At 42.0% G+C, this 27,801-nt stretch overlaps 1 protein-coding gene across 3 annotated transcripts in view; it reads right to left on the bottom strand.

Annotated features, from left to right (window-relative positions):
- The window catches only part of MTUS1 (microtubule associated scaffold protein 1), a 335,192-nt gene extending 307,795 nt beyond the window's left edge, over positions 1–27,397 (bottom strand). For 2 of the 3 annotated variants that reach the window (XM_073607998.1, XM_073608014.1), the window contains exon 1: positions 26,814–27,394. The gene's annotated coding sequence lies outside the window, so the exon portion shown is untranslated. Of the gene's footprint in view, positions 1–26,813 lie in introns of all 3 variants that reach the window. The other variant, XM_073608006.1, reaches the window with a different exon arrangement.
- Between the last annotated feature and the right edge of the window lie 404 nt (positions 27,398–27,801).

The following is a 27,801-nucleotide window of genomic DNA, read 5'->3' as shown; positions in this document are numbered from 1 at the left end:
CTCTCAGGTTTGACCTGAAAGCCTGAAAGGTGGCGCAGAGCTTATTCCTAATGGTTGAAACCAGATTGCCACAAATGAATGGAGACTCCTCCCTGACTAAATCTGCACAAAGCGATTTTGTTCAAACTTTGCTTAATTTTTCTGTGCAGACAGGGCACCTTTTCTTGACTGAGTTGAGCAGAGCTTTTGGCCTGGACAAAAAGAAGCACAAAAAAAAAAAAAAACACCCAGGTGCACTAGGAAAGAACATCTCATTTCCCTGTGCCCAAGCAAGCCACCACTATGTGGAGTCCCTTATGCTAGGCAGAAGAGCTAACCCACTAGACACTAAGCTACACATACATCAGGGAGCACGTGGGGGGGGGGGGTGTACACCCATAGGAGAAAAAAATCCCACAGTAAGAAGGAACACACTCCCTTACCTTGGCCTTGCTCGTGCCTTGGCTTGCCCCCTTATCCGCTGCATCCTCCATTGCAGAGCGCACTGCGGATGCATAGCTGAAAGAAAGCCGGTTCAGCATTTCAAAAATGCAGCTGCGCCGACCCAGAAATTTAAGAGCACCAGGTGACCCCCTGCGCTTTGCGGCCGGAAATGACGCCACATGCCTAACCTGGAAGTGCTGCCTCTTCCTGTATACTACAAAGGATGTGGCTGAGGCTATCCTCAGCCACCAGAACAAATGGCAGCTGCACAGCTTTGCCTCCCCCCCCATACCGCGATGCAAGCGGCCAGCGGGGGGACCACCGCAACCACCCATCTGGAGAAAATAACAGGCAGCACACCCGGGCAGTACAGGGGAGAGGGAGCAGAAGGGGGAGAGGAAGCCCACAGGACCCTCCAGCAAGAGGCAAGTGGGAGGATCACTCTCCTAAAAAAGAAAAAAAAAAAAACCTGACAGGCGAGAACCTTTGTCTCCCAGGAAAGCCCTGAGAGATCATGGCTCCTATCAGAGGTGAATCTGGCTGGCGGAAACGCAAAAAAAAAAAAAAAAACAAAAAAAAACAAAACACTTAAGGAAGTGTGGAGGCCTCCTGTTAAAGCTTGGAATGACGACGTGTTTCCTGTTGGAGAACGAGCAATGATCTCTCTGGTGCTGTCCTAAAAGACGTTTTGGGAAAAAATAGCTGCATTGTAGGGGGAAATGCTTTTTTTTTTCTCTTTTTAAACACCTAGACTGAGTATTTTTTTTTAGCCAACTGGAAATATGCTTCATCTTGTTAAAGCAGAACTTGCCGTTTTCAGTTTGTGGTGTTGAGACAGGTATTTAATTCATTTTTTAATATTCAGGGTAAACTCTCCCATCCATGTCTCCAGGCTTTATTTTGTTGAGAACTCACTTATAAAAACTCCCCCCTAGCATTTCTAGCCATGGATATCTAAGGACAGATGACTCATGTAGCATTTACTTCCTAGAATCCCTCGGCCCTTAGATCAGGCCTACAGGTGTTCTTAGCTGAGAAAGCCCCTCCCCAGGGATGTTTGAAATCATTTTGGCTTAGGCCAGAAGTCAGGAAGCAATTGAAGAAAAAAAAAGTTTAAGTAACTATACTTTCCTATGTACTAAAGCTACCAGCATAAGAATTAAAATAGTTAACGCCTATTAAGAGATAATTTAGTTCCACTTTAATGTGATTTCTGAAATTTTCTTAAATCTATTTAAATCTTCTGCTTTTATCAAAATACCACTTAGCAATTTAATCCAGATACTTCCTGTTATGGGGCGACAATTCACCCCCAAATCTACAATTTGCCCCTGTCATATGCGCAATCGTGCATTGGTCTGGCATGGTCACCATCAGAAAGCTGGTTTAGAATGACATGCAGCCAATGGAGAAAATCAGCTACACTGAGATGCAAACACCATGTAAACTATTCTATAGGGAAAATGGTATTTGCTTAGGATACACAGCATTTTAGCAAGCTAAAAAAAAATCCATTCAGGGTTTAGACCTACTTAAAAAAAAAGCTGCATTAAAAGTGCACTACAAGAAAACATTTTTTGTTGCCCATGGAAAACCAGCAGAATCCTTATATTTTTTTAGTTATGTGATGCAAAAATGACAGCAGGGACAATGATTGATTACCATTGGCTATCAGAAATTTCCTGGTATCACAGCTTTCATACACAAGCCTGCTACTGGCAATTCAACAGATTAAACATTCTGACCAATCCCAGTGCAGATAGAGATCCAGCAGTGACAAATGTCATTTACCATTTCTGGAAATTGCCAGCCACAAGAGCAATAGCACAAGCATTTTCAATGTATGAGCACAATGGCTGAAAGATTACACCAGATGTGCCCCAGTACAAAGTGTTTAAATGTCTCAATCATGTCCCTTCTCCCACAGGAATTAAAGGTTTGCCCGCTCATAGATCATTACCCAAGCCTTGTCATGCGGCCTCTGACTGCACTCACAGGCTCGACACTTAACACGCCATCAGAATTACAAGATGGCTGAATGGGAATTTTTGTATTAGGTCTTCTCAGATAAGCACATCTAAAAAACAAAACCAAAACAGGCTGCAGTAAAAAAAACAAAAAAAAACCAAAAAACAAAAAAAAAAAAAAAAAAAAACAACTCCAAACCTTCTGATTTCATGAATGATCAATAGCCCTTAAAACTCTGCTGCTTTAATAAAGAAAGCTAAATGCAAACCTGAGCCAAACTCATAGTATTAGCTAAAAGCCATGTTAATGTACTCAAGTGTGAGATGCCAGCTGGTAAATTTCACACAACATCAGTACTGCCTGAAGAACCCCCTCAAGTCTCCTTACATCTTGGGTATATAGATATATCCATCCACACACACAATTCAGCATGAATAATGGGACTAAGGGCTCGTTTATACTTGCTTCGACTTCAACACACATTTAACTACCTACCACTTCAATATGCTTTTTTGATGTGTTTTTGATGCTTCGACTGTGCTTTTTTGAAACTTTAATGAAGCTTGGCAGACGCCCTGTGTGTTGATATCTCATACCTGCAATACCTTCAATACAAAGTGAAGCTAATGTGGAATTAAAGCCTCAAAAGCTGTAGGTGCTTCAAGTAAGCTTTGTCAGATTTGTACGGAGGCTTTAAAGACACTTTGAAGCACCACTAAGGGCTCATGCACACCGAGTCTCAAAGAAGCTCAAGGAAGAGGCCATTACAGGCTTTTGAGCATTTTTAAGCTCTCATTTTTTCTGCCTGGAAACTAACCTCCATGGTAGCCAATGTGTCAATGCACACTATGGCTTTTTCACGAGTTTACAGGCATATGCTCTTACAGACAGAAAAAAATCCCCACCAAAGTAACGTTTTTGAGAGGAGCTTTCGATATATAAAATTCTTTTAAGTTCCCAAAAACATGAAAAAACATTTGGAAGAATCAGCTGAGGGAAGGGTGTGTGAAAAAAACACTTATGTTCAAAAAGGCTAAGAGAAGCTCAAAGAAGCTTAATTAAGCTCAATAAAAACATGCAAAAGGAGCACAAAAAAGCACAAGCTTATTCCAGTTGAAATAAAAGCAGCTTTCTTTTTGAGCTGCAGTGTGCATGACCCCTTAAGCGACATGGGGTATACATTTTTGAAGCAAAGCAAACCAAGGTCAAAACAGCACTTTGACTGGTGTTGAGAGCATGTCTGAAGCCATGTCTGAAGTGTAAATGAGCCCTAAAGGTGCCAAATCAAAACACAAGTTGTATTTGGGAAAATTTATTACAATAGGTATCCGTTAAAATCTTATGACATTAAAAGAATTATTGGGTAAATGGAGGCTTACAGTACATCCCTCACAAAGTATATAGTATAACAACAGGTGTCTATCGACACACCTCGGAACAGAATTGACAATGGGGTATAACAAGTAGAAGCTTCAACACGTTTCAGTAAGAGATACTGCTTAAGAAGTTACACCCACTTAATGAGAACACATGGTGTCAATGATCATAAGACCAGAGTGACCACAACCATGACCCAGGAGGAGGCAGGGAGAAAATACACCCTTTTTTAAAATAAAAGTGGAAACCTGGAAAGAGGACTAAGCTGCATAAATGGCTTACATGAAATGCATAAAAACCATATAAGGATGGCCACAATCACTGGTATAATAGCATGGCTGCATTCGCTTAATCAGATGGCAAGAGATTCACCTCTCAGGTTGGAACAGACAAATCCTACATGTAACTGTCCACCTGGTTCTTTTTTTTGGAGGCAGTTACATATAGGATCTTTTGTCCAGCATCATTCAACCCACTTTCTCTTAGCACAAGGTGTCCAAGACCTTCCCCAGTCTGAGTGTACACTGAAAGGAGAAGCAGCACAGCGATGAGCTCATCGGTTATCTTTTTTCTCTCTTTAACATGCTTGTTAGCACATTCAATTATTGGTTTCTTTCAAATGTTTTTTCCTCTCATTCTCCAGCCCTGATGTATCGGGAATTAAATAGGCTGATACTGGGTTAAATTCAGGTATTATGATTGCTTGCAAAAAAAAAAAAAAAATTGTATATTAAAGCAAATGTTAAAGGCCAATTGTTTTTAGTTAAAAGTTATACCTACTGCGCTGTGCAATTGTATTCACAGAGCAGTCGCTTACCTCAAATTTTGGAAGTCCCTCCACCGGCGCCCTCTGCTTCTCCTTCCTGCAAGTGTCCCCTTCTCAAGCATGGCATGGTTTTTTTTTTTTACACTCTCCCTTATTTTCACATTGTAATGCAGCCACTATGTCTGTTTTTCAAAAAAACAAGCTCTCTCCTGCAAATGTAGCAGTTAGCCCCGGTTCACACAGGGGCGGCACGACTTGCAGGTCACCTCACCGAGGTGACCTGCACACGACTGCCACGGCGACTTGCAAAACGACTTCTGTATAGAAGTCTATGCAAGTCGCCCCCAAAGTAGTACAGGAACCTTTTTCTAAGTCGGAGCGTCCTATTAGAACGGTTCCATTGTACAGAACGGGAGGCGACTTGTCAGGCGGCTAGGTCGCCCGACAAGTCGCCCCTGTGTGAACCGGCACTAAGTGTATGAACAAACCAATTCCAACTGCCAGGGGTGGTTAAAATGAGCTCTCTTAGCTTTTAATTATGTAAAAGCTTTATCCCAAGACTGGGATTTAACTACTTGTATAACTGCAATGAGAGCTGGAGTATGTTTGCAATTTGTTAGTGCATCTAAATTAGCTAGTATGTGTAACACTCCTCCCTCCAGACAAACTAATGCAGCCACCACATCTAATGATTGGTAAACTGCAATATATTACATTTTTGTTTTTTGGGGGAATACCAATTTAAAGTGTTTGTAATGACAAAGTTGTTAGTAGCGTTTTTTTTTTAAGCTCCTAGAAGCCATTAGCTTTTTTTTTCTGCTGCTGGAAGCTAAAAATAGTGTTATCCTATGTGTCCATGCAACTTACTTTAGGCTATTAGCATTTTTTGAGCTTCAGCATCTAGGAGAGTTTTTTGGAGCGTTTTTTACAGCAGAAGAACGCTGAATGCTCCCAACTGCTTCTTCTAAAAGTTACTAAAATGCTACCAACAGCTTTTTTTCTTCTTCTTATGTACAGAAGCAAAAACGCTAATAAAATGCTCATTTTCCTAAAAGCTTCTATAATACTACTAGAAGCTGTCAGAAAAATGCTGTTATCAGCATTTTCATCCAGCATTCCTTTCTAGCTTTTTTTTTTGAGCTCATGAAAAATGCTAGTGTGCATGGAGCCTTGGGGTTATTTCCCTACAGGAAAACGCTCCCCAAAACACTACAAATTTTTTCGGCTCCTATACGCTGAAGCTCAAAAAATGCTAATGGCCTAAAGTAGCGGGCATGGATACATAGGATAACACTATTTAGCTTCTAGGAGCAGAAAAAAAAATGCTAACAGCTTCTAGGAAAAAAAAAAAAAAAAAAAAAAAAAAAAAAAAAAAAGTGAAACGCTAGTGTGCATGGAGCCTCAATTTACCTCTATCAGATCTGCTTTTACATACGTTACACCATTTGTCTGGAGTTGTAACTTTAAACATGTTGACACTTAATCAGTTATGCACAACCTGGTAAAACATTTTTAGACTACTGTCTAGTTTTGCTGTTTTAATGTCTTGGTAATAAATGACAAAACACAACCATGTTTAGTTACTTCACTACCAGCAATAAACGATTTAAGGAAAAGGCTCAGGAATGAGATATTCATTAACCGGTTATCCAGAAAGCCCTGAAAACCACCCAGGTGAAAAAGTAAATGCTATGTGAGAAGACTTTACAATAAATCTGTGTCTATCACAGCCAGTGAGCAAATAAGGAAAAAAGCAGGGGACAGGGCTGTGTCGCACTGTGCCAATGGACATGCAGAGCAGTTCAGGAGTGAGTCTGCTTGAGCGCCCCCATAGCAAGAGGCTTGCTATTAGGGGCACTCAGCCAGGAGGAGGGGCCAGGACCACTAGTAGGGGACCCAAAAAGAAGAGAATCGAATCGGGCTGTTCTGTGCATAACCATTGCACATACAGTGAGGGGAAAAAGTATTTGATCCCCTTCTGATTTTGTATGTTTGCCCACTGAATAAAAATGACCAGTCTAACTTTAATGGTAGGTTTATTTTAACAGTGAAACAGAAAAAAAAAAAAAAGAAAAGAAAGAACACATTTCACAAAAGCTAAAAAATTGATTTGCATTTTAATGAGTGAAAAAAGGTATTGACCCCTTTGATCGTCCCTTTGATGCAGTGAAGTTGTCCTGTCCCCTTGGCAGAAAAACACCCCCAAAGCATAATGTTAACACCTCCATGTTTGATGGTGGGGATGGTGTTCTTAAGGCCATAGGCAGCATTCCTCCTCCAAACACAGCGAGTCGAGTTGATGTCAACGAGCTCGATTTTGGTCTCATCTAACCACAACACTTTCACCAAGTTATCCTCTGAATCATTCATATGTTCAGCCAACTTCAGACGGGCCTGTACATGTGCTTTGAGCAGGAACACCTTGCGGGTGTTGCAGTATTTTAGTTCTTCGCGGCATAATGTTACCAATTGTTTTCTTGGTGACTATGGTCCCAGCTGCCTTGAGATCATTTTTAAGATTCTCCCGTGTAGTTCTGGGCCGACTCCTTACCGTTCTCATGATCATCGAAACTCCACGAGGTGAGATCTTGCATATAGACCCAGATTGAGGGAGACTGACAGTTATTTTGTCTTTCTTCCATTTGCAAATTATCCCACCAACTGTTGTCACCCTCTCACCAAGCTGCTTGGCGATCGTCTTGTAGTCCATTCCAGCCTTTCGTAGGTCTACAATCTTGTCCCTCACATCCTTGGACAGCTTTTTGGTCTTGGCCATGGTGGTGAGGTTGTAATCCGATTACTTCTGTGGACAGGTGTCTTTTGTACAGGTAACTAGCTACTGTTAGGAGCACTCCCTTTAAGAGAGTGCTTCTCATCTCAACTTGTTACCTGTATGGACAACACCTAGGAGCCAGAAATCTTGCAAATTGATAGGGGATCAAATACTTATTTCACTCATTAAAATTTAAATCAATTTATAACTTTTTTTGCGTTTACGGATATTTTTTGTTATTCTGTCTCTCACTGTTAAAATAAACTTACCATTAAAATTAGATTTATCATTTGTCAGTGGGCAAAAGTACTAAATGAGCATTTTTTTTTTTAAATCTGTCCTTTAGAATCACTTTAAAAAGGTACAAGCTCCTGGGCAATCATCCTAATCTTTTACTTCACAAATTGTTGACCTCAAACAGGCCCACACTCAGTGCAGTTTCAGATTAAAGCGGAGTTCCACCATCCCCCCCGCAAAAAAATTTAAGTACACATACTGTAGGACTGTAATATTAGGACACTAGCCTGTCCTGGAATCTAGCACCCCAGTCAATGTTTCAATCGACTCAAGTGCTGCCGCTGCCATTCATGGTAAGGGAAGCAGGCAGTGAAGCCTTCAGGCTTCACAGCTGGTCACCTACTGCGCTATCTGAATGGCTCGGCGGCCGAACTTCCGAGTGATCTTGCCACGGTAAGATCTCGGAAGTGGGGACATGTACCTGTCAAAAACAGGTACCCACTCCCCCCTGAAAGGTGCCAAATGTAGCACTGGAGGTGGGGGGAGGAAGCAGATAAGCCGAGTTTCCACCTTTGGGTGGAACTCCGCTTTAAGAAAATCTGATTTGAATACTTTTCAGGTCGGCGACTCAAAGTAATAAAGCAATAAAGATTATTGGTCATGGACCAGTGTCGGGGTGGCCTAGATGCCCAAATCATGTTTAGAAGCATGTGCCAGTTAACGTGATAAGTACTTTTGCTTTGTACACCTAAACAAAATCTTTAATTTCAAAGGACAATACTGTAATTGTATCTGATTACAGCATTAGATAGCACTTCAGATGCAACTGTAGCCTAAAAAGTAAAACATAATTCATCCACTGATTAATCCCAACCTTCATTGGGTACTGGAGCTGTCTATGATAGTCAGTATTGAAGGCCACCAGCCATGTAAAGTGTTGGCTGGGATCCTTCAAAAGAGTAGTTTTATTAGTTTTATTATTTCATTTTCTGCAGAGGGCATTCTGCTGGGGAAAGTTACGGTTGGGGGAGGGGGTTAAAGACACGGTTGCTGCAACTTGATAAAAACCTGTCATGGCCAAATATTTATTAAAATGCTTGACCTACGCAGTCTTACCTGAAGGCCTCGATGCGCAAAACAAAAGGCATTGACATTAAAAGACCTTAAGAGAGCCAGTATGGCAACATACAAAATCAAAACCTGTGGGTCTGTCCAACACACCCCAATAAAATTAGGCTACTCCAAAAACGTATACAAAAAGTTTGATTTACTGAAATTTCGAAAGAAATTGAAAACCATTCTCAAGTCTCAGTTTCAGAGGCATGGGAGTTCCAAAATTCAGCTCCCTGTACTTCACATGTTCTCCCTCCACATGTTTTCTTAAATTTTGGAATCTTTAATATGGCCAAATTCGGTGATCAAGGATCGGGTAGGCGCATACATGATACATTTTTCCTTCAGGTACTCTGGGCCACGTCCATGCAATGCCTTATGGACAAGACATCCAGTTTTTCACAGGCAACCAATGCAGGGATCTAAGAGATGGAGTGATGTGGCCATGACGACTAGCACTCGTCAATCTTGCTGCAGCATTCTGAATCAACTGGAGCTTGTAGATGGTACAAGCAGGCAAATCCAAGTACAGAGCATTGCAGCAGTCCAGTAGAGTGCTGATAATGGCATTGACCATGGCGATCTTATCAGAGTCTGCGATATAGCGAAAAGTCAATCTCAGGTAGAAATGGCATGAACTCACCACCTGATTTACCTGAAGGTGCAAGTTAAACCTAGAGTCAAAGATGAACCCAGGTCCCTGACCTAAGTGGCCGGAATCAGAATAGGTTTAAAAGACTTTGGCCAGGACAGAAACAAGTTGGAATACACCTGGTTACTGAAGATGATACATTCAGTTTTGGAGCCATTTAGTTTTAAATTGGCACCCATCTAGGATTAGATTTCCTTCAGGCAGGAGGCCAGCATGACCCGTTCCTCCCCTTTCTTGGATAATTTGAATTAGATCTGGTTGTCGTCAGCATAGACATGGAAAGGGAGATTGTGACGGTGAATGATGTACAGCAGCCTCATATAGATGTTGCGGATTGTCTACTTGCCACGTCACCTGACATATGTTGCGGATTGTCATTTGCCACAAGTTGGGGATTGTCCACTTGCCACGTCACCTGCCACAAGTTGGAGATTTTCCACTTGCCATGTCATTTGCTTGTTCAAATCTAACATATGGGTCAAATTCCAATTATACTTCAGGAACAGCAATGCTAGTGGTGTATTGGATTGGATCAAGGGCTCATTAGGGTATATAAATGGTCTATGAATCATTGCAAGCAATCAGATTTTTTTTAAATATTTTAATGGTTTTTCATCATTTGCCATCATTTTTGAGATTTTTAATGTAAAAAAATAGGGCACCTGTGAAAACGCTTAAACAAAAACGGGGCTAAAACGCTGCTACCGCATTTGGCGTCTGAAACGTGGAAATCCTTGGCGTCTGAACTCATTTTTTTGCCTTCAAATAAAGGCTGTTAAATGCAACTGCCTAAAAACAACTGTAAACTAAACTGTGTACATGGTCACATAAGATAACATTGAATGTGTTCAGGGGCAGTTGAAAAAAGCATCCAACTGTCTCGGAACTAGCATGCCAGAATATGCCCACTAACAGACATGAATGCTCAGAGCCTGAATATATTGACATTTTTGAGGTAAAAAGACGTTAGGGATTGTCATGTTAAAATAAACTGATAAAACAATGTGAAGACTGATCCAACTTCTGCAAACAAATATATCTATAATCCATGGATGCTTCAAATACAGATAACATGCCCCTGCATGGAGACTAGGTACACAGCGGAAAATAGGGATCATTGATCAGAGTGAATGCCTCCTTCAATACACACTGACATTTCATGGATAACTGAGCAAAAAACAAAAGCATTTCCGATTCTGTTGTATAAAAGAACAGCTGTTACCTATTAGAATCCAGGTTCACACTTAAGAGGCGACGAAAAAAAAAAAGTTAACTCAGTTACATATTACACCTTGTTGTATTAAAGGGCAAGTTTCCCTTTTGGAACAGGTTACATGTTAAACCCGTATGTTACAGCAGCTACAGACTCTCCCCCCTCTTCCCTGTGACAGCGAGCAGGGGATCTTCTCTCCCCACCCACTGTCACCATTTGAAAATAATGTGGCCATGTGTGGCTCCGCCCACACAGTGTTCTGTGAATGCACAAAATACAACTACCATTAGCCATTGCTGCCGACGGCTTGCAGTTGAGAATAGACTGCAAGGTCACTGATGCATCCTCAGCTCATTCACAAGCCCTGCAGCTTGTAACAGTCAGCCCGTATGGAGGTACGGGCTGAAAGCTGCAGGACTTGTCTGCAGGAGTCTAGCATTACAGGTACAATGCTTTCCAGGCTCCTTAAGGAAAACAATTCTAAATGATAAATGTACTATTTTTTCCTGCAAAAATATGTGCATTTGTTAATTTATTTATTTTTTTCTCCTTTAAACCCAAAAACAAATAATCAGTATACTGCAGCTCAACTTTCCTTAGATGGCTGCATTCATTTTCTTGTTTAGGCTTTTTTTCTGTTGGTGATCCAGCCAGCAAGCCTATTTTTCAAAAGAACAATCTCTCCATCAAAATGTTTCAGTTAGATGGAGGAGACAAGACAAACCATTTAACACTAACCGGGGTGCTTGCAATGATCAGATTTTACGCATGTAAAATCTAAAAAGTAAAAAAAAAAAAAACGCTTTAACCTTATGTATCCATCTCTCTGCTTCCATTATTTTTTCTACCTCCCTTTTCCAATCCATTATAGTGGGACATCCAAACAGTTTCCAAAATCTAGGTATCAATATTTTGGCTGCATTTAGCAAATGGGCAGTAACACTTCTCTTATAAAACCTAGCAGATGATGGCATCCCATGAAAAAGAAAATGGAATGGAAAGAATTCTACAGGTCTAAGTGTCATTTTCTTAATCCAAGGGACTATCTCCTCCCAGAAAACTTTAATCTTTGGGCAATGCCAACATAAATGCAGAAATGAACCCCTTTGGTTACATCCCCTCCAGTAGTTAACATCCGCCGATGGATATATCTGAGCTAATCGAACCGGTGTACGAAACCATCTTGTCCGGAACTTATATGACATCTCCTGTATATGGGAACTTATTGAACAATGGTGTGTCGCTACCATCAGCCTTTTATTTTGCTCTGATGTAAAATTATAGCCCAGTTCTCTTTCCCATCATTCTCAAATGAAATAGGGAGTTGTCATATTTTGGGCGCTCAGAACCAGCCTATACAATCGAGACAACCTACCATTCCTCAAAAGTAGTAAGCGGGTTCGCTGGCCTATTCTGGTGCTTCCACTTATTGAACAAGTCTCAGTTGACATCATTTCCATACAGCCATTGGTACTTCCCCCAGTATTTAGGCTTCCACTTAATATAAAGTAGTATGGCCCAAGCTCTTCTGGCCATACTTCTCCCATGGATCACAGGAGTGCACTTAGTTCTGCACTACTGTGACCCAGATTCAGCTAAAGCACGCTGACAACAGAGCTGGCTCAGGCTCTGCCAGTGCCAGGATCGGTCCCAGATGATTGCGGGGCCAGTGAAAGTGCGGCGCTGCTCGAGCATGCGCAGTGGGTGCCCGGCTGTGAAGCCACAGCCGGGCGCCCACGAGCGGAGGGGGGTGGGGCTGGGGGGGGGGCGACCGGGGCTTGGATCCCCCGCATCGCTGGACCCTGGGACAGGTAAGTGTCCAATTAAAAGTCAGCAGCTGCAGTATTTGTAGCTTTTAATTTTTTTTTTTTTTTTTTTTTTAAATGGGAACCCCACTTTAAAGGCCGAAGAATGTTGCCTACCCTGTGGCTTTATACATGCTGTATGCATTTTGTAAAAGAAAATACCTTATAATCTCTCAAGCGGTCACGTGATCACAGCTTCAGCTCCCTATTGCACCTTTGGGTTTTTAGGGCAATTTTTCACACAAATTAGACAGTGATCTGGTACAGATATGCAACAGTTGGTCCAACAGCCATGCAGAACTATCCCAAACATGCCACAACCAGATCTTTAAAGAGCTAGGGCAGCCTTTCTCAAAAGGTTTCTCCAGAGGTTGCTAAGGATTCCTTGATCATTGGGTAACTTCTGCCTCTCAGATGAAAAACTACTGACACCAATCATCTTTTTAGCCATCTTTAAGTGGGGATTGTTCCTATTGACCCAAATTGTAAGGAGGATTCTTCCCACTGACAATCACACCAACATATGTTCTAGATATAGTAGGGTTCCCCGAGATCAGAAGAGCAATTTAAGAGTTCTCCCATATTGATTAAGTAATAGGTCAACACCTATCTTTATATTATTAGCAGTTCTACCAAACTGCATCAAAAACCAAAAAGGCACTTTGTGTTACTACATTTCAGGTATTGCCTGCTCCAAATTCTATTTTACAGCAAACACCACCTTAACTGGGGTAGAATATTTCACAACTAACATTGGAACTACTGGTTACTGGGCAATAAAATTAGTACTATAAAAATGAAGGCAAAGGCAAATTTAGTTAATACTTTCTTCAGTTCTGTATATACAAAAGGAGCATGTGGGAGCTCATGTCCATAATGGGGGTGGTATTGACACAGCCCCAAATGATCCACAATGGCTCAAAAGTGATATGGTCCAGAAATATTTAGACAGAATAAAAGGTAGATAAAGAACCTGGACCAGAGATGGCATCCACCCACGGATCCGAAAAGAATTGAGCCCTGTCATTTCAATGCCATTGTATCTAACTTTAGGGACTCATTAATGAAGTACCACTGGTATGTCGCAGGGCCAATGCGTTGCCTATATTTAAAAAGGGAACAAAGTCTGTACCAAGCAACTATAGACCTGTTCATTTAACGTCTATAGTTGGGAAGAGGTTTTTTTTTTTTTTTTTTTTTTAAATAAAAACACATGGATTAGTTCTTGCTGGAAAAAAAATATTTTAAGCAACAGACAGCACGGATTCATTAAAGACAGAAGTTGTCAAACAAATCTGATTTCTTTTTATGAGGTAGGTAAAACCTAAGGCTACTTTCACACTGAGGCGTCAACAGTACGCTATATTTAGCGACGCTTTAGTGGCGCTATTCGGCCACTAGCGGGGTGCTTTTAACCGCCACTAGTGGCTGAAAAAGGGTTAAAACCGCTCACAAAGCGCCGCCACTTATTTCCCAAAAATAAATACATACACATCCAGCTTTTCCTCTGCACAATGACCAAAGGTAAAGGAGGGGTGGGGGGTGTTGACTGACCATCACAGAACACCATTTCCAATTTTCTATGAATACAAGACAATCATGACGTCACCTCCCCTCCTCTTTTCCATGTAATAAATTAGCATTTATATAAAACTATCTATAAATAAAGATTTATTGACCCATCTGCGTTAGGCATGGAGACTGTTTTCTCATAAGTAGCATTTTTTACCCCGTGCAGTCTTTCACTGAATGCAGTTGGCTTAGTCATAGTAATAAATGTAAGTGAAATGAATTATTGAATATCTAAATGTATTGTTCCATCAACACTGAATATGAATTGCTGTAAAATGTAATGCGGAATATGAATACCCATATAATATTTACCATAAGCTATGTCCCATATTTCAGAAGAAGATTTGTTCTATGAAATGCATCAGATTTGCAAATCTTAAACCCATATTTTATCCACAGTAGATAAACAGAAAAATGTACCATTTTAAAAGGGAAAAAAAAAAAAAAAAAAAAAAACCTAAAAAAGTGGTAAATTTTGGAATTGATGGCAGCAACATGACAGAAAAAAGTTAGAAAGTTGGGACAAGGCAACAAAAAGCTGGCAAAGCAAGTGGTACTAACAAGGAAGAGCTGGCCAATTACCCTAAACCCAATAGCTGGGCTTAGGGCAATTGGCAAAACGTCAACAGGATTGGATACAAAAAGCCTTCTTTGAAAGTCATAGTATCATATGTAAAAATGGGCATAAGTTCATCACCGATCTGTGAAAAAAATTGTCGAACAGTTTCATAACAATGTTCTCAATGTAAAGACTATTAGCCCTCATGCACACTAGAAAGATAAACATTGCTGTAAAAACACTGGACAAAAAACACTAATGTTTTAGCAATTTTTTTTGCTGGCGTTAAGCCTAGTGTGTAAGCTACATTTAGTAGCTACAGCGTTAAAGAGCTGGGCCGCAGGCGTCCTTAACCAGTGAATAGCTGGTTAAGGAGCGGGCCAGGAAGCTGGCTGCCACGTCAACGGATGAGTCATCAGCTGTCAGCGGGCTTCCCCGCTTACAACTGGATGTAAAAAAAAAAAAAAAACACCCACACACACACAAAGCATGTCCCCCTGAAATCCACACCAGACCCTTATCCGAGCATGCAGCCTGGCAGACCAGGAAAGGGGGGTGGGAGGGAGAAGAGCACCCCTCCTAAGCCATACCAGGCCACATGCCCTCAACATGGGGGGGGGGGGTGCTTTTAATGCTGGCCTCTTCACCACAACCCTGGTTTATTAAAAAAAATGAAATAACAATGTCTCTCCCCTCCCGATGTAGATCCATCATCATTCGCAATGCCCGCCGCACCAGGGGGGAAAAAAAAAAAAAAAAAGAGAAAAAGGTTGCGCACGCGACGAAGGCTACCGCCGTGACAGTTTTTAAATAGGTAAGTGATAGAGCTGCACGATTATGGCCAAAATGAGAATCACAATTTTTTTGCTTAGAAAAAAAAAAAAAAAAAAAAAAAAAAAACACGATTCTCGCGGCATAACTTTTCAGATTATACAAAAAATTGGGCTAACTTTACTGTTTAGTTTATTGAAGTGCATTTTTTACCAAAAAATTGTGTTTGAAAGACCGCTGCACAAATACAGTGCGACATAGAATATTGCAGCAACCACCATTTTATTCTCTAGGGCTCTGCTAAAAAAAATTTATAATGTTTGGAGGTTTTAAATAATTTGAGCAAAAAATACAAATTTTAACTTGTAAGCAACAAGTTTCAGAAAAAGGCTTAGTCTAAGTGGTTAAAATTACCTCATTTACAGACCTAAGTTCATTCCTTTGATTTAAAAGAACCAAAATGATCCTTTGTTTATATTTACCTCCCAGCGCTGACAATGTTGATAAACATTTGCCTTTTTTTTTTTTCTGACCGCTGTGAGTGAGCAGAGAATGGCTCTGCACTTACATGAATAAATCGTGGAAATGCTGGATTAAGATCCTGAGGGGGGTAGACTTGAGATCACAATTTTTTAATGATTAATTGTGCAGCTCTAGTAAGGGGCGGGCCACCCAGCGACAAACTGGTGGCACCACCCCCTTGTGACATCACCAACCCAGCATGCACACCTGCCTGCAGACCCCCACATACACCACTCAGGGTTATCTGCCAAAACATAGCTGCTCCAGAACGCACTGGCCCTGTTTTTTTTTTTTTTTTTTTTACAGCTTCTAACATACCTAGGTCTCTAGAAACATTTTTGGAATGGGGTTTTATCGTAAATATAATATTTATGCAGCACCCTGGAGTTAAGGGTTGCTCCTCACAAATTTACTTACCAGGAATAATTATCCTGATTGATTGTTTGAGATCTATTGATTAAGCCCCAAGTTTGGCCTCGTTGCACTTTTCTCTTCTACCAGGAGGTGGCCGGGTACTTGGTGGTACTAGATATGAGAAGGGCAACGCAAGGTCAGGTTATAGGTATATGGGGTATCTCAGCCAATGGGCAGGGGTTTTCTTGAAACCCTTGGCCTGCTGGGAGAGCCTATATATTCGGGTGGGGTCATGTGATCCAAGTTCTGAGCCACCTGGATGGCTGTCTGGGTGGACGTGTGTTGTATTACCAGGACTGCTAGGCCGGAGATTGGGCCTATCTTGGGCACATCTAGCTGCTAGGCTGTCTGAGGGTCTATCCAAAAGCAAGAGAGCAGCGCAGGGTTAGGACTGCGGCTTACAGTTCAACCAAAAGTGACAGTTCTGTCGGCCAGAGAACCTGTCGTGGTCAGAGGTACAGAGGAAGCTGTCGCCAGTAAAGGACTAGCCGCCTAATTACCAGGGACCAGTGAGTAACTGAAGCAAGTAGCGAAGCAGTATTCTCACCAACCAGGGACGGTGAAGAATTGGGAAACTTCAGTGGGCATCAAGCCAGGGACCGAGCAGTCCAGTGGGGTGACGCTTGAGAGGTATCTTGAGTGCCAAGCTAGGAACCCAGCAGAGGAGCGGGGGTGACGCTTGAGAAAGATACTACCGTGAAGATTGGAGGAGCTCAAGGGATTCAGTGGCAGTGAATTAGGGGGTCTAGCGAGAGACAAGGAGCTCAGTGGGTTGAACTACAAAGAGTGATCGTAGCAGGATATAAAAGGAACTGTTAAGCTTTGTGTTAATTGTTAAAGGCTGTTGCCATAGGAGACAGCTCTCGTGCACATGCAGATGTGGCATCTTGCTGGATGCCTGTCCCTGTACAGCTGTCCTATTGAAGTCTCAGTCTGCTAATTGAACTTGACAATTACTTAAAAAGTGTCGTGTCCTGGCCCTAACCCTCCCTCCAAAAAAACAAAAAAAAAAAAAAAAGGTTTGTTAAGAAAAATAAGCTCTCTTTTGCATCCAAGAAGTGTCTTGCGCCCAATAACTTTACCTACTCTACACCCACCATGCCTCACAACCCACTACATACAGAAGGATGTCAGCTATCCCTAGCCCTGGAGGTTCTCAGAGCAAAGGAGGCCTGGGACCTTGCTACATTTATATACACACAACCTGAAAATTCCTGTGAGATTCAGAGGAACAAGTTTGAGGCATTAAAAAGGAAAGTCAGGAACTGGTTTTGTATTTTTTCTTTTCCATTTAATTGCTGTGTGAGGGCCTGAAAAAAGCTTTCCAAAGATTATAAAGACTTCAAGTGGATTCTGCTACAGATACTGTGGTCACAAAAGGGTAAATCCATCTGTGACAGAGCATGCTGGAGCAGGACACGCTTGTGAAAAGGAGTCTACCAAGACAATGCTGAGCTGTGGTGACCCTTTGGATTTGTGGAGCATGCAGGGACGAAAAGGAAAAAAAGAAAGAAAACCTGCGCTACCAAGCAAAAATTAGTGTGACTGCAGCTGCAACAAAAACCACAAATCAATGGAGGTGAAAAATTTAAATAAGAAGTAAAAAAAAATTGTGCGCTTGCATTAGATACTTAAATCTATATTCCTGTGTGATTATCATAAATAGATGAATAAATGAACACCATCAGAGTTAAAGCGGGGTTCCACCCAAATTTTGAACATTATCTCTATGCATTCTCTTCCTTGCCTAGATGCTGACATGCTGTGTAAAAAAATTTAAATCGCCGTAATTACCTTTTTTTCTAATCTTCTTAGCACTTCCTGGTTTTCCTCCCATGGGAGTAGGCGTGTTTCTAGCCTCTCCCAGACCTCCCACAGTCCCCTGGGAGCTAGTCTCAGGCTTCCCAGCATGCATTGTGCAACAGCGTCATCACATCATCTCGGTGAATGCTGGGAGCACAGCATTCACCGCATCCAGGAAATACATGCTTGTGGGCTTCAAATGCCCACAATGAAGATGGAAACCGCCTTCAGTGAATTTTATAAGTTATTCTTTACAACGAAATCGGACACAGGCGGACTTATTACACAGAACATGTGAGTAGATAATCATGAGAAGAAAAGTTTGTGAATGAACTCCAAAAAAAAAAAAAAAAAAAAAAAAAAAAAAAAACTTAATTTTAAGTGTAAGTGAATAAAAAGTCGCTATGCGACACAGCAAATAGCGATATGTAAATCAAATACTAATATTAACCATTCCATACAGATAAATATGGAAAACTTGTGTGCAGGAAACAAGGTTATTCCACCCAAGTGCAAAGTCATAAGTGAAAGAGTTCAAAATTGCGTCATGAGTCGCAAAAAAAAAAAAACGCATATCCAAAGTTCATAAGTTGCATTCCTTAGTGTGTATAAAGGAATAAGGGGACATGAAGGGACCTCCAACCACCAGTGGATCCAAAGGTTGATAACAGATGTATCCTTACCAGACGCGTTGGACCTCCTTTATAGCAAGGTCTTAGAAGCATACAGATTTAACCCTCTCCAGGGACAGGAGATGACAGCTCACCACACGACCGGAGATGATTCCGACACTTCCGCGTTGATGTAAATACTCCCTTGTTTTAAACTCGTGAATAAAGAAGGGGAGAAAAAAAAACTCCAATAGTGTAGTAGATAAAAAAGTGAATTTTATTGCCTCAGACAACTAGGCATCATACAAAAACATCCAAAATATAAAAGCCGGCAAAATATAAAAACAGCAGAGATGCCCCTTTCATTATTCACGAGTTTAAAACGAGGGAGTATTTACATCAACGCGGAAGTGTCGGAACCATCTCCGGTCGTGTGGTGAGCTGTCATCTTCTGTCCCTGCAGAGGGTTACATCTGTATGCTTCTAAGACCTTGCTATATAGGAGGTCCAACGCATCTGGTAAGGATACATCTGTTATAAACCTTTGGATCCACTGGTGGTTGGAGGTCCCTTCACGTCCCCTTATTCCTTTATACACACACTAAGGAATGCAACTTATGAACTTTGGATATGCGTTTTTTTTTTGCGACTCATGACGCAATTTTGAACTCTTTCACTTATGACTTTGCACTTGGGTGGAATAACCTTGTTTTCTGCACACAAGTTTTCTATATTTATCAGTATAGAATGATATAAAATTCGTATTTGATTTACATATCGCTATTTGCTGTGTCGCATAGCGACTTTTTATTCACTTACACTTAAAATTAACTCTGATGGTGTTTATTCATTTATTCATCTATTTATGATAATCACACAGGAATATAGATTTAAGTATCTAATGCAAGCGCACAAATTTTTTTGTTTTTATTTAAATTTTTCACCTCATTGATGCAGGGACGAAGGCCAGGCCTTTTCGGAAACTCTTTTGCTTACTTTTAAAAATCAGCTTTTTGTTAGAAACTTACTAACCCCCAAACATTATATGTATTTTTTTTTTAGCAGAGGCCCTAGAAAATAAAAAATGGTGGATTTTGCAATTCATGTCACTCGGTATTTGCATAAGGCAATTTTGGAATACACTGTAATGCACACAATCACAATATAATAACCAATTTTTGGTACAATATAAAAGACGGCGCTACGCCGAGTAAATAGATATCATACATGTCATGCTTTAAAAATGCTCACGGAATGGTGCCAAACTATAAAAATCTCCATAGGCGATGCTTTAAAAGCCTTTACAGGTTACCTGTGGAGAGTTACAGAGGAGGTCTGGTGCTAGAATTACCGCTCCCACTCTGACATACATACCCCACATGTGTGGTGCGATCGCAGCTTAAATATACATGTGGGACAAACACGCGCGTTCGCCATTGCGCGCGAGCAAAAGGAAACGGGGCCCTTTAAAAAATAAATAAATAAATCTCTATGAGGCGGATCTGAGCAATGTCATTACTTCTGGTCTTGGGTGGAAGTAAACAATTTTATTATTAAAGCATAGGATCTGATACTTTTAAAAAGGTACAGGAGAGATTTGGGGTTGTAGACACCAGATCTCTCCATTAACAGACTTGTCATGCCTTACTTCTTTCACAAGGCATGTTTACGTGCCTTGTGATAGAAATAAAAGTGATAAAAAAAAAAAATAAAATAAAAAAAGAACAGTGTAAAAAAAATAAATAAATGAAAGCACCTCATTCCCTCTATACTCGAGAGCAGAAGCGAACAAATATGCAAGTCGCACATGTAAACAGAGTTCAAATCAAAATGTGAGGTATAGCCACAAACATTATAGCAGGAGCAATATTTCCGGCATTTAAACTCCTCAGCAACTCTAAACTGGTAACCTGTAAAAAAAAATATAAAGCATCACCTTTGGAGATTTTTTAAGTACTGTAGTTCGTCGAACGGGCGCAATTTTAAAGCGTGAAATGTTTGGCATCTATTTACACTGGGTAATATTTTATATTTACCAAAAATTGGGTTATGCATTTTTTTTTGCATTTAAATTCATTGAAGTGTATTTTTTCCAAATATGAAATTTAAAATTTGAAAAAGCACTGCACAAATACTGTGTGACCAAAAAAATTTTCTACGATCATTATTTTCTGTAGGGCCCCTGCAAAAATTTTTTTATATATATTTCTAGGCGTTCCAAGTAATTTTCTAGTAAAAAATACATATTTTTACGTGTAAACAAAATGTGCCAGAAAAGGTATGGTTTTTGTCAAGTGGCTAAAGTGTGAGTAAACTCCAATGTAGGATGTTTACCTATAGGTACAGTAAATATCTCCTAAACGTGTACTGTTTAGGGGATGAGAACTTTAGAAGCAGTCAACAGCGACTTCTGTGCACAAGCGCAGGAGTGACATAATCGCCGGCTCTGCCATTCACATTGCGGAAGCCCTCTAACCCAGACAGACGAGAAGAAGATAGAAGCACCTTCAGCAGTGACAGCGCTCTGCTGGAGGGCTTCGTTTTCAGGTAAGTGTCATAATGTGCTAGTATGTGATGCACACTAGCACATTATGACTTAAAGGGGTTGTAATGGCAGTTTTTTTTTTATCTTAATGTATTCTATGCATTAAGATAAAGACTTCAGTGTGCAGCAGCCCTCATCAGCCACCCCTAACACTTACCTGAGGTCCCTCTATGACCAGCGATGTTTACGAGCGTCTCAGCCATCCGATATTCTCCTCCCTGATTGGACGAGACAGCAGCGGTGCTATTGGCTCCCGCTGCTCTCAAAGTCAGCTAGCCAATCAGGGGAGGGGGGGGGGGCCTGGTTGGGGCTCCGTGTCTGAATGGACACAGGGAGCTGTGACTGGGCTCAGGTGCCTCCATAGCAAGCTGCTTGCTGTGGGGGCACTGAACAGGAGGGAGGGGCCAGATCACAGAAGGACCCGAGGAGGAGGAGGATCTGGGCTGCCTCTTTGGGGCTGCGGCTGATCGATCTCCCATTGGATGCTGTGGATGTTCTTGGAAATCTCTTTATTAACACACATGGTCTGTACCTATACAACTATCTTATATTTGTTGATTAATTTGATTACCAGGGACAGTACAAGGGGGGCGGAAGGGACGGACGCCCTGGGCGGGACCATTTACTGGAGGAAGAGGGGCGCAATAGAAGCGCCAGTGAACCAGTGTTGTAAAAATTCCTGCTAACTATGCAGAGTTTACAACACCGGCCGCGCGAAAATTGATAATTTTTAACATGTACCGAGTGCACTCTTGCACCCGGCACAAGCTTGAGACCAGCCCCGCCCCGCCCCGCCTCTCACTTCCCTATCAGGGTTTCTATCCCACATTGGAGGATCTACCCATCAATCGCCGACAGCTGGCGCCTGACGGGTAGATCGAGATGCATGCAGAGCAGTGCAGGAAGCATCTGTAATAAGTTCTCTCTCATGTCACGCTGCTCCCCGGCGGCCCCTCCTCTCTTCTCGTCCTTCCCTATTTGCTTGTGACATCTGGGACGGACGAGAAGAGAGGAGGGGCCGCCGGGGAGCAGCGTGACATAAGTTCTCTCTCTCATCACAGATGCTTCCAGCGCTTCTCTGCATGCAGGCTAGTAATCAATGTGCCACACTTAATGTGCTATGTGCCCTATGATGTGCCATTATGTGCCCTGATGTACCATATGCCCCCGTGCCCTGATGTGCTCCATGCCCTGATGTGCCCCGTGCCCTGATGTGCTATGTGCCCTGAACCATGTGTTGTGCCCTGACGAGCTCTGTACCCTGATGTGCTGTGCCCTGTTGTGCCCCGATGTGCTATGTGCCCGGATGTGCCCTAATGTGCCCTGATGTACTGTGACCTGTACCCTGATGTGCTGTACCCTGATGTGGCCTGGTGAGCTGTACCCTGATGTGCTGGGCTCTGTACCCTGATGCTCCGATTAGAACGGTGTCATTGTACTGAATGGGGCGTGACAAGTTTCCCCAGTGTGAACCGCGCTTAAGTCACTGATCGCCACCAATACTAGTATTTAACAAATTCCTAGTATAGATCCCATCGTCTGTAGGCGTTGTAGCTTTCACAGCGGCGGCAGGGGGGGGGGGGGGGGGGCACAGTTTTCCATCTTTGCCCTGGGCACCAGATGACCTTGTCCCGGCTGATTACTATACATATATGATCTTTGAGGTGCTGATGTTGAAAGTACAGTGAACTGTATAATGCATTGTATAGGTTTATAAATTTTGTCCTCTCTCTTGAATGACGATAGATGTAAACTTTGAGGTGACCAAATTTATTACCCCTGAAGAAGAGGTTGACCCCCAAATACCTCGAAACGTTGGGTTTTGTCCATTGTTTATCATTACACAATAGAGTTGGTCAAGGTTATATTTTTATATCCATAAATGTGCAACTATTTTAGACGCTTAGGCCCCTTTCACACTGGGGCGGTAGGGGGCGTCGGCGGTAAAACAGCGCTATTTTACCGCGGTATTCGGCCGCTAGCGGTGCGGTTTTAACCCCCTGCTGGCGGCCGAAAAAGGGTTAAAACCACTCGTACAGCGCGGCTATAGCCGCGGTATTGCCGCGGTATAACCGCGCTGTCCCATTGATTTCAATGGGCAGGAGCGGTGAATACACCGCTCCAAAGATGCGGCTCGCAGGACTTTTTTTACCCTCCTGCCAGCGCACAGACGGAGCGGAGGCTGTTTAGGGGCAGTTTGCAGGCGGTATTTTTAGCGCAATAACACCTGCAAACCGCCCCAGTGTGAAAGGGGCCTTATTGTGTTATGTCATAGGTATGTTTTATTCTTTCTACAATACATTTTTTTTAATTACTACTTTTCTATCTTATATATATTAGTACCTATCTGTCAGTGACCCAATTGAAAGTCCCATTAGAGGACACACACTCAGTGATTTTCTCTATTGTAATAAAGGTCTCTTAAGACGCGTACACACGATATGAAAATCAGATTGGAAAATTTGTACGATGAGCTGTCTGCCGATTTTCGGATCGTTAGTACAGTGCTTTCAACAGCTGATTTCACTTTTTCATCAGACAAAAGCTGGATGTGCAGACTATAAAGTTTTTGTCAGATGTGAACTCAACATATGATTTTCGTTTTATAAGTACGGTTCTCGTAGGGAAAAAAAAAAAAAAAAAAAAAAATTTAAGAGCAAGACCACGCAAGCTCAGAAACGAAAGAATACATACAAAAACTATTCAACATGTTACATCACTTCTGACATTGTATTCGGTCGTTACGAAAATTTTTTTCATTGGTAGTAACCTCTTAGCTTTAACATCGGACATTCGGTTATCCGAAAAAGTGTGTGTACGGGCTTGTTTACATCGCAATTCCTGTGTTCAGTGTGCAGTGCCCATTTCCATGTGTTGGTGATTCTTTGTTTTTGGCCTTTTTCTTTTGCCGAGTTGAATGAACATACTTTTGCTTGTTTCCAGTGAAAAAATGCAGTATGCTATACTTTTTTTAAAAACACATGAACACTCCATTGATATACAAAAGTTAACTTGCATTTGTACTGTATTACACACAACTACATGTGTTGTAAACAAGCCCTACACGTGGCCATTCTGACAGTACAGACACGAATCAACAGATTTGCAGTTAGGAAGTTCAGAGAAGTGATGTATAGCCAATGCTAGAACCAGTGCCTGTAGACAGGAAGTGGCTGAAAAAAGGCTGAAGGAGATAATTAGCACTTTACCTTCCAAAAGAAAGGCAATTGTTTATGACACACAAGCTAAGCTCTGTGTAAACGCTGCCTGGAGGGGCTACAAGCTTATACAGCAAGTCCTTCAGTTCCCAGGGGCTAATGAAAGACAAAAGAAAAGTATATGCAGCTGAGAAAGGGGGCATTAAAGGGGAAAACACACAATCAACATTATTAATGCTTTCATAAAAGATTAAAAGTCAAAACATACAGGAAAGTATAGGTTTACTGGTTTTAACTTTACATTTCTGTAGTTACTTCCTGGTTTCTAGGCCTAGGCAAATTATGTCATAGGCCCCTTTGTCCAGGACAAACCTGTCAGTTTTTCGGGCGGACCAGATCGGACCATCTATTGTTCTATGTCCGTTGACACCCGCCGGCATCCAATCCTGTCTGCTAAAAACAGACAGATGGGGATCTGTCCCCCATCAGTTTGGCAGAATGGATCGGATGACAGTCGAATGGAAAAGGACACCCCATAGAGGACAGCAGGCTGTGTCAGTGTACGCTCTGTACGCTCTGAGAGATCCCCTACTGAGCAGGTGGATTCCGCCAGTGTGAAAAGGGACCTTACAGCCCAGGAGCCTTCAGGAGGGAAGGAGAGTTTTTTCAGATAAAGACAACCTCCTGCCTGCACGCCCAAGCTAAGGGCAGATGGATTCCAGTAAATTCCAACTTCGCCCTTACTCAAAATGGCCAGAGCCATAAATGCTAGGGGAATGTTTTTCAAAGTGATTGCTCAGCAAAATAAAGCATGGAGATACTGTATTTATCGGCGTATAACACGCACCCCAAGTTTAGGAGGGAATTTTAGGGAAAAAAAACTTACTTTTAAATGCCCATCAATGCAGCCTTATCAGTGTACATCTGCAGCCTTGTCCAGTGTCATTTATAGCCTTGTCAGTGTAGCCTTTTCATTGCATTTTTCCAGTTTAAAAATGGCGCTGGGTCCTCTCGCAGTCCCGAGCGGAGCAGAGAGTAGCCGAGGGTACTCGGCTCCACTCACAGTCACCCTCAGTCCCTGTGTTATGTCCATCATAGGGCGGGACTGGGCATGACGGTGAGCCGAGTACGCTGGGCTATGTATCTCGGCGGCTCGATCCTCCGCTCACAATCAGTGGGGGATCGGCGTATAACACGCGCCCACGATTTCCCCCCCTGATTTTAAGGGGAAAAAAGTGCGTGTTTTACGCCAATAAAAACATATATATATATATATATGGGAAAGCTTGCTTTGAATATAAAAAAACAATAACATTTTTGGTTTGTGGTGCTCAGATGTAGTATAATTAAACTTTAAATTCTGCAGTATAGAGAGATGCAGGATGCCACTGTTGACCTATCTTTTAAACGCTACTCGCCAGGCCATCATGCAAACCCAATAATGTCAATGGTTTCCAAGTCCTTCACCTAAATTACACACATTAGATGTTCTGACATTTCAGACTTTAACTTTTGAAAGTCAATAACTCTGAAGATACTAAAAGCCAGGCATCCAGCATTATGAATAGAGTGACAGTAATGGCAGTCCCCATAGGTCTCTCCGGACGAGTTTCCTACAGGCCAGGGTGTTGAACCCATCTGTAGATATTACCCTATTTTGTGTTCATCATTGGAGAAGAAGGCATCACTATGACTGGTAGATCACAGGCTGGCTGTTCATTGGGAAGGAGGGGGGAGCGTCCAGAGAGGGGACACTCTAGAGGTGAGACAATACACCAGCATGAGCCGTGTTTTCTTCTGCATGAACACAACATTCCAGTATGTGCTGTCAGTGCCAAGTGCTGATGAGGATTAGAATAGAAGTGACATACAACGTCACTAGCACACCCATCTCCGCACAGAAATATCTGCAAGCCAATTTAACCGCATCCTACCACCCAACACTTACCTTCTTGTCTGGACGACCCATGGATTTTCGAACACGTCCTCTATGGGACACGCATCACTTTTCACAACACTGTTATGAAAGCAGAGCCAACAGCATTCTTTCCAGCATCGGAGTCTATAAAAACCTGCCATGGCCAGTTCAGTGTATACAAAGATCATACAGAATCCACCAGGCTTACATGTGTTTATATTACGTTCTATAACCTTTCAGGAATAACTTTGTTCTGCTGCTAAAACCAGCACAGTGCAGATATTCCATAATGCACATAGTCATTTACGGTAACCAGTACTGGTCTAACCACACCAATGACTTAAGCTTACACTGGTTGCTACTGGTAACTGCAAAAATCAAAGCTTTTAGCAGTGGCATCAATAAAACCTGCTATACATCAATTCTTTTTACCATGTTCACAGTGCTGTATCTTCCCTGTAAACAGTCCCACTGCTGCAGAGCCAGCAGGACCCCACTGCAGTGTCCTTGTTTTTTTAGTAAATACAACCCACTTCCAAGTCCCTACAGGCTTCATTTCCCTTCAGTGAATTGAGCTGCATGCATGACACCAGTAAGGGTACACCGCACTCACCTTCCTCCCAATGTGCTCAGACAAAGAAGCGTTTAGATGGTGTCAGAGCACTCGTCTTCTGCAGTCTCAGATGCTCCAGCAGAAGGAAACTGCAGTATTTCCAGCTTATGGGAAGGAATTCAGAAGGCACTTTGTGAGTGGTGTGTGCAGGAGAAGCTCACTGACTTGCTCCTGGATTGTAAAAGAATTTCCTTTAGAAAGCCTGCCAGCATTAGTCATGCCCTCTGCCAGATCACTGAGCACACGCTTCGCTCTTCCATAGGAAAACATTGATGTTTATCCATTCCAAGATCAAGGTCCATAGTGGGATGTGTGGCAGGGAGAGAGCTGCCTGACAAAGTGGGCAAATGCCGAGTCTATCCTTGTGGGACAAAGGGGGAGGGACGGGAGGCCAGGCATATCAGCATTCCCAGTTGCCTAGCAATGACACTGATCACTTTGAAAGAACGCATTAATGAAAGAGGTGGAGGGAAAAGAGGAGATGGAAGAAAAGTTAGGAAAATCTCATCTCCTATGCCATCCTATAGTTTTCAAATGAGGCCACCAGCGCTCCAGCTTCCTAGTCAACTGTGTCTAATTATAATCTGCCTTGTACAGTCTTGTAAAGAGGATGCAGAGTAAGCGTTTTTTACCTCCCACAGCTCCAGCTAATGCTTGGCCCAGGAAATGTCTGCATTATTAAAAAGGGAAGGCGGAGCACAAAAGTATTCTATGTCAGATATCAGCAGTGGAGTTACCCACGCACATAATGAACCTACAATCTAATAGTGGACCCACATCCAAAATACAGTAAAACCTTGGATTGAGAGTAACTTGGTTTGATAGTGTTTGCAGCATTTTTTTTTTTTTTTTATAATTTTTGACCTGATGAACAAGCGATGTTTTGAGGGACCTTAGATTGTAAGCTCTTTGAGGGTAGGGACTGATGTGAATATACACACACACACACACACATACATATATATATATATATATATATATATATATA

The sequence above is a fragment of the Aquarana catesbeiana genome, linkage group LG01, assembly GCF_042186555.1.
Source record: "Aquarana catesbeiana isolate 2022-GZ linkage group LG01, ASM4218655v1, whole genome shotgun sequence".
NCBI lineage: Eukaryota > Metazoa > Chordata > Amphibia > Anura > Ranidae > Aquarana > Aquarana catesbeiana.
This window is presented reverse-complemented; position numbering and strand designations above follow the sequence as displayed.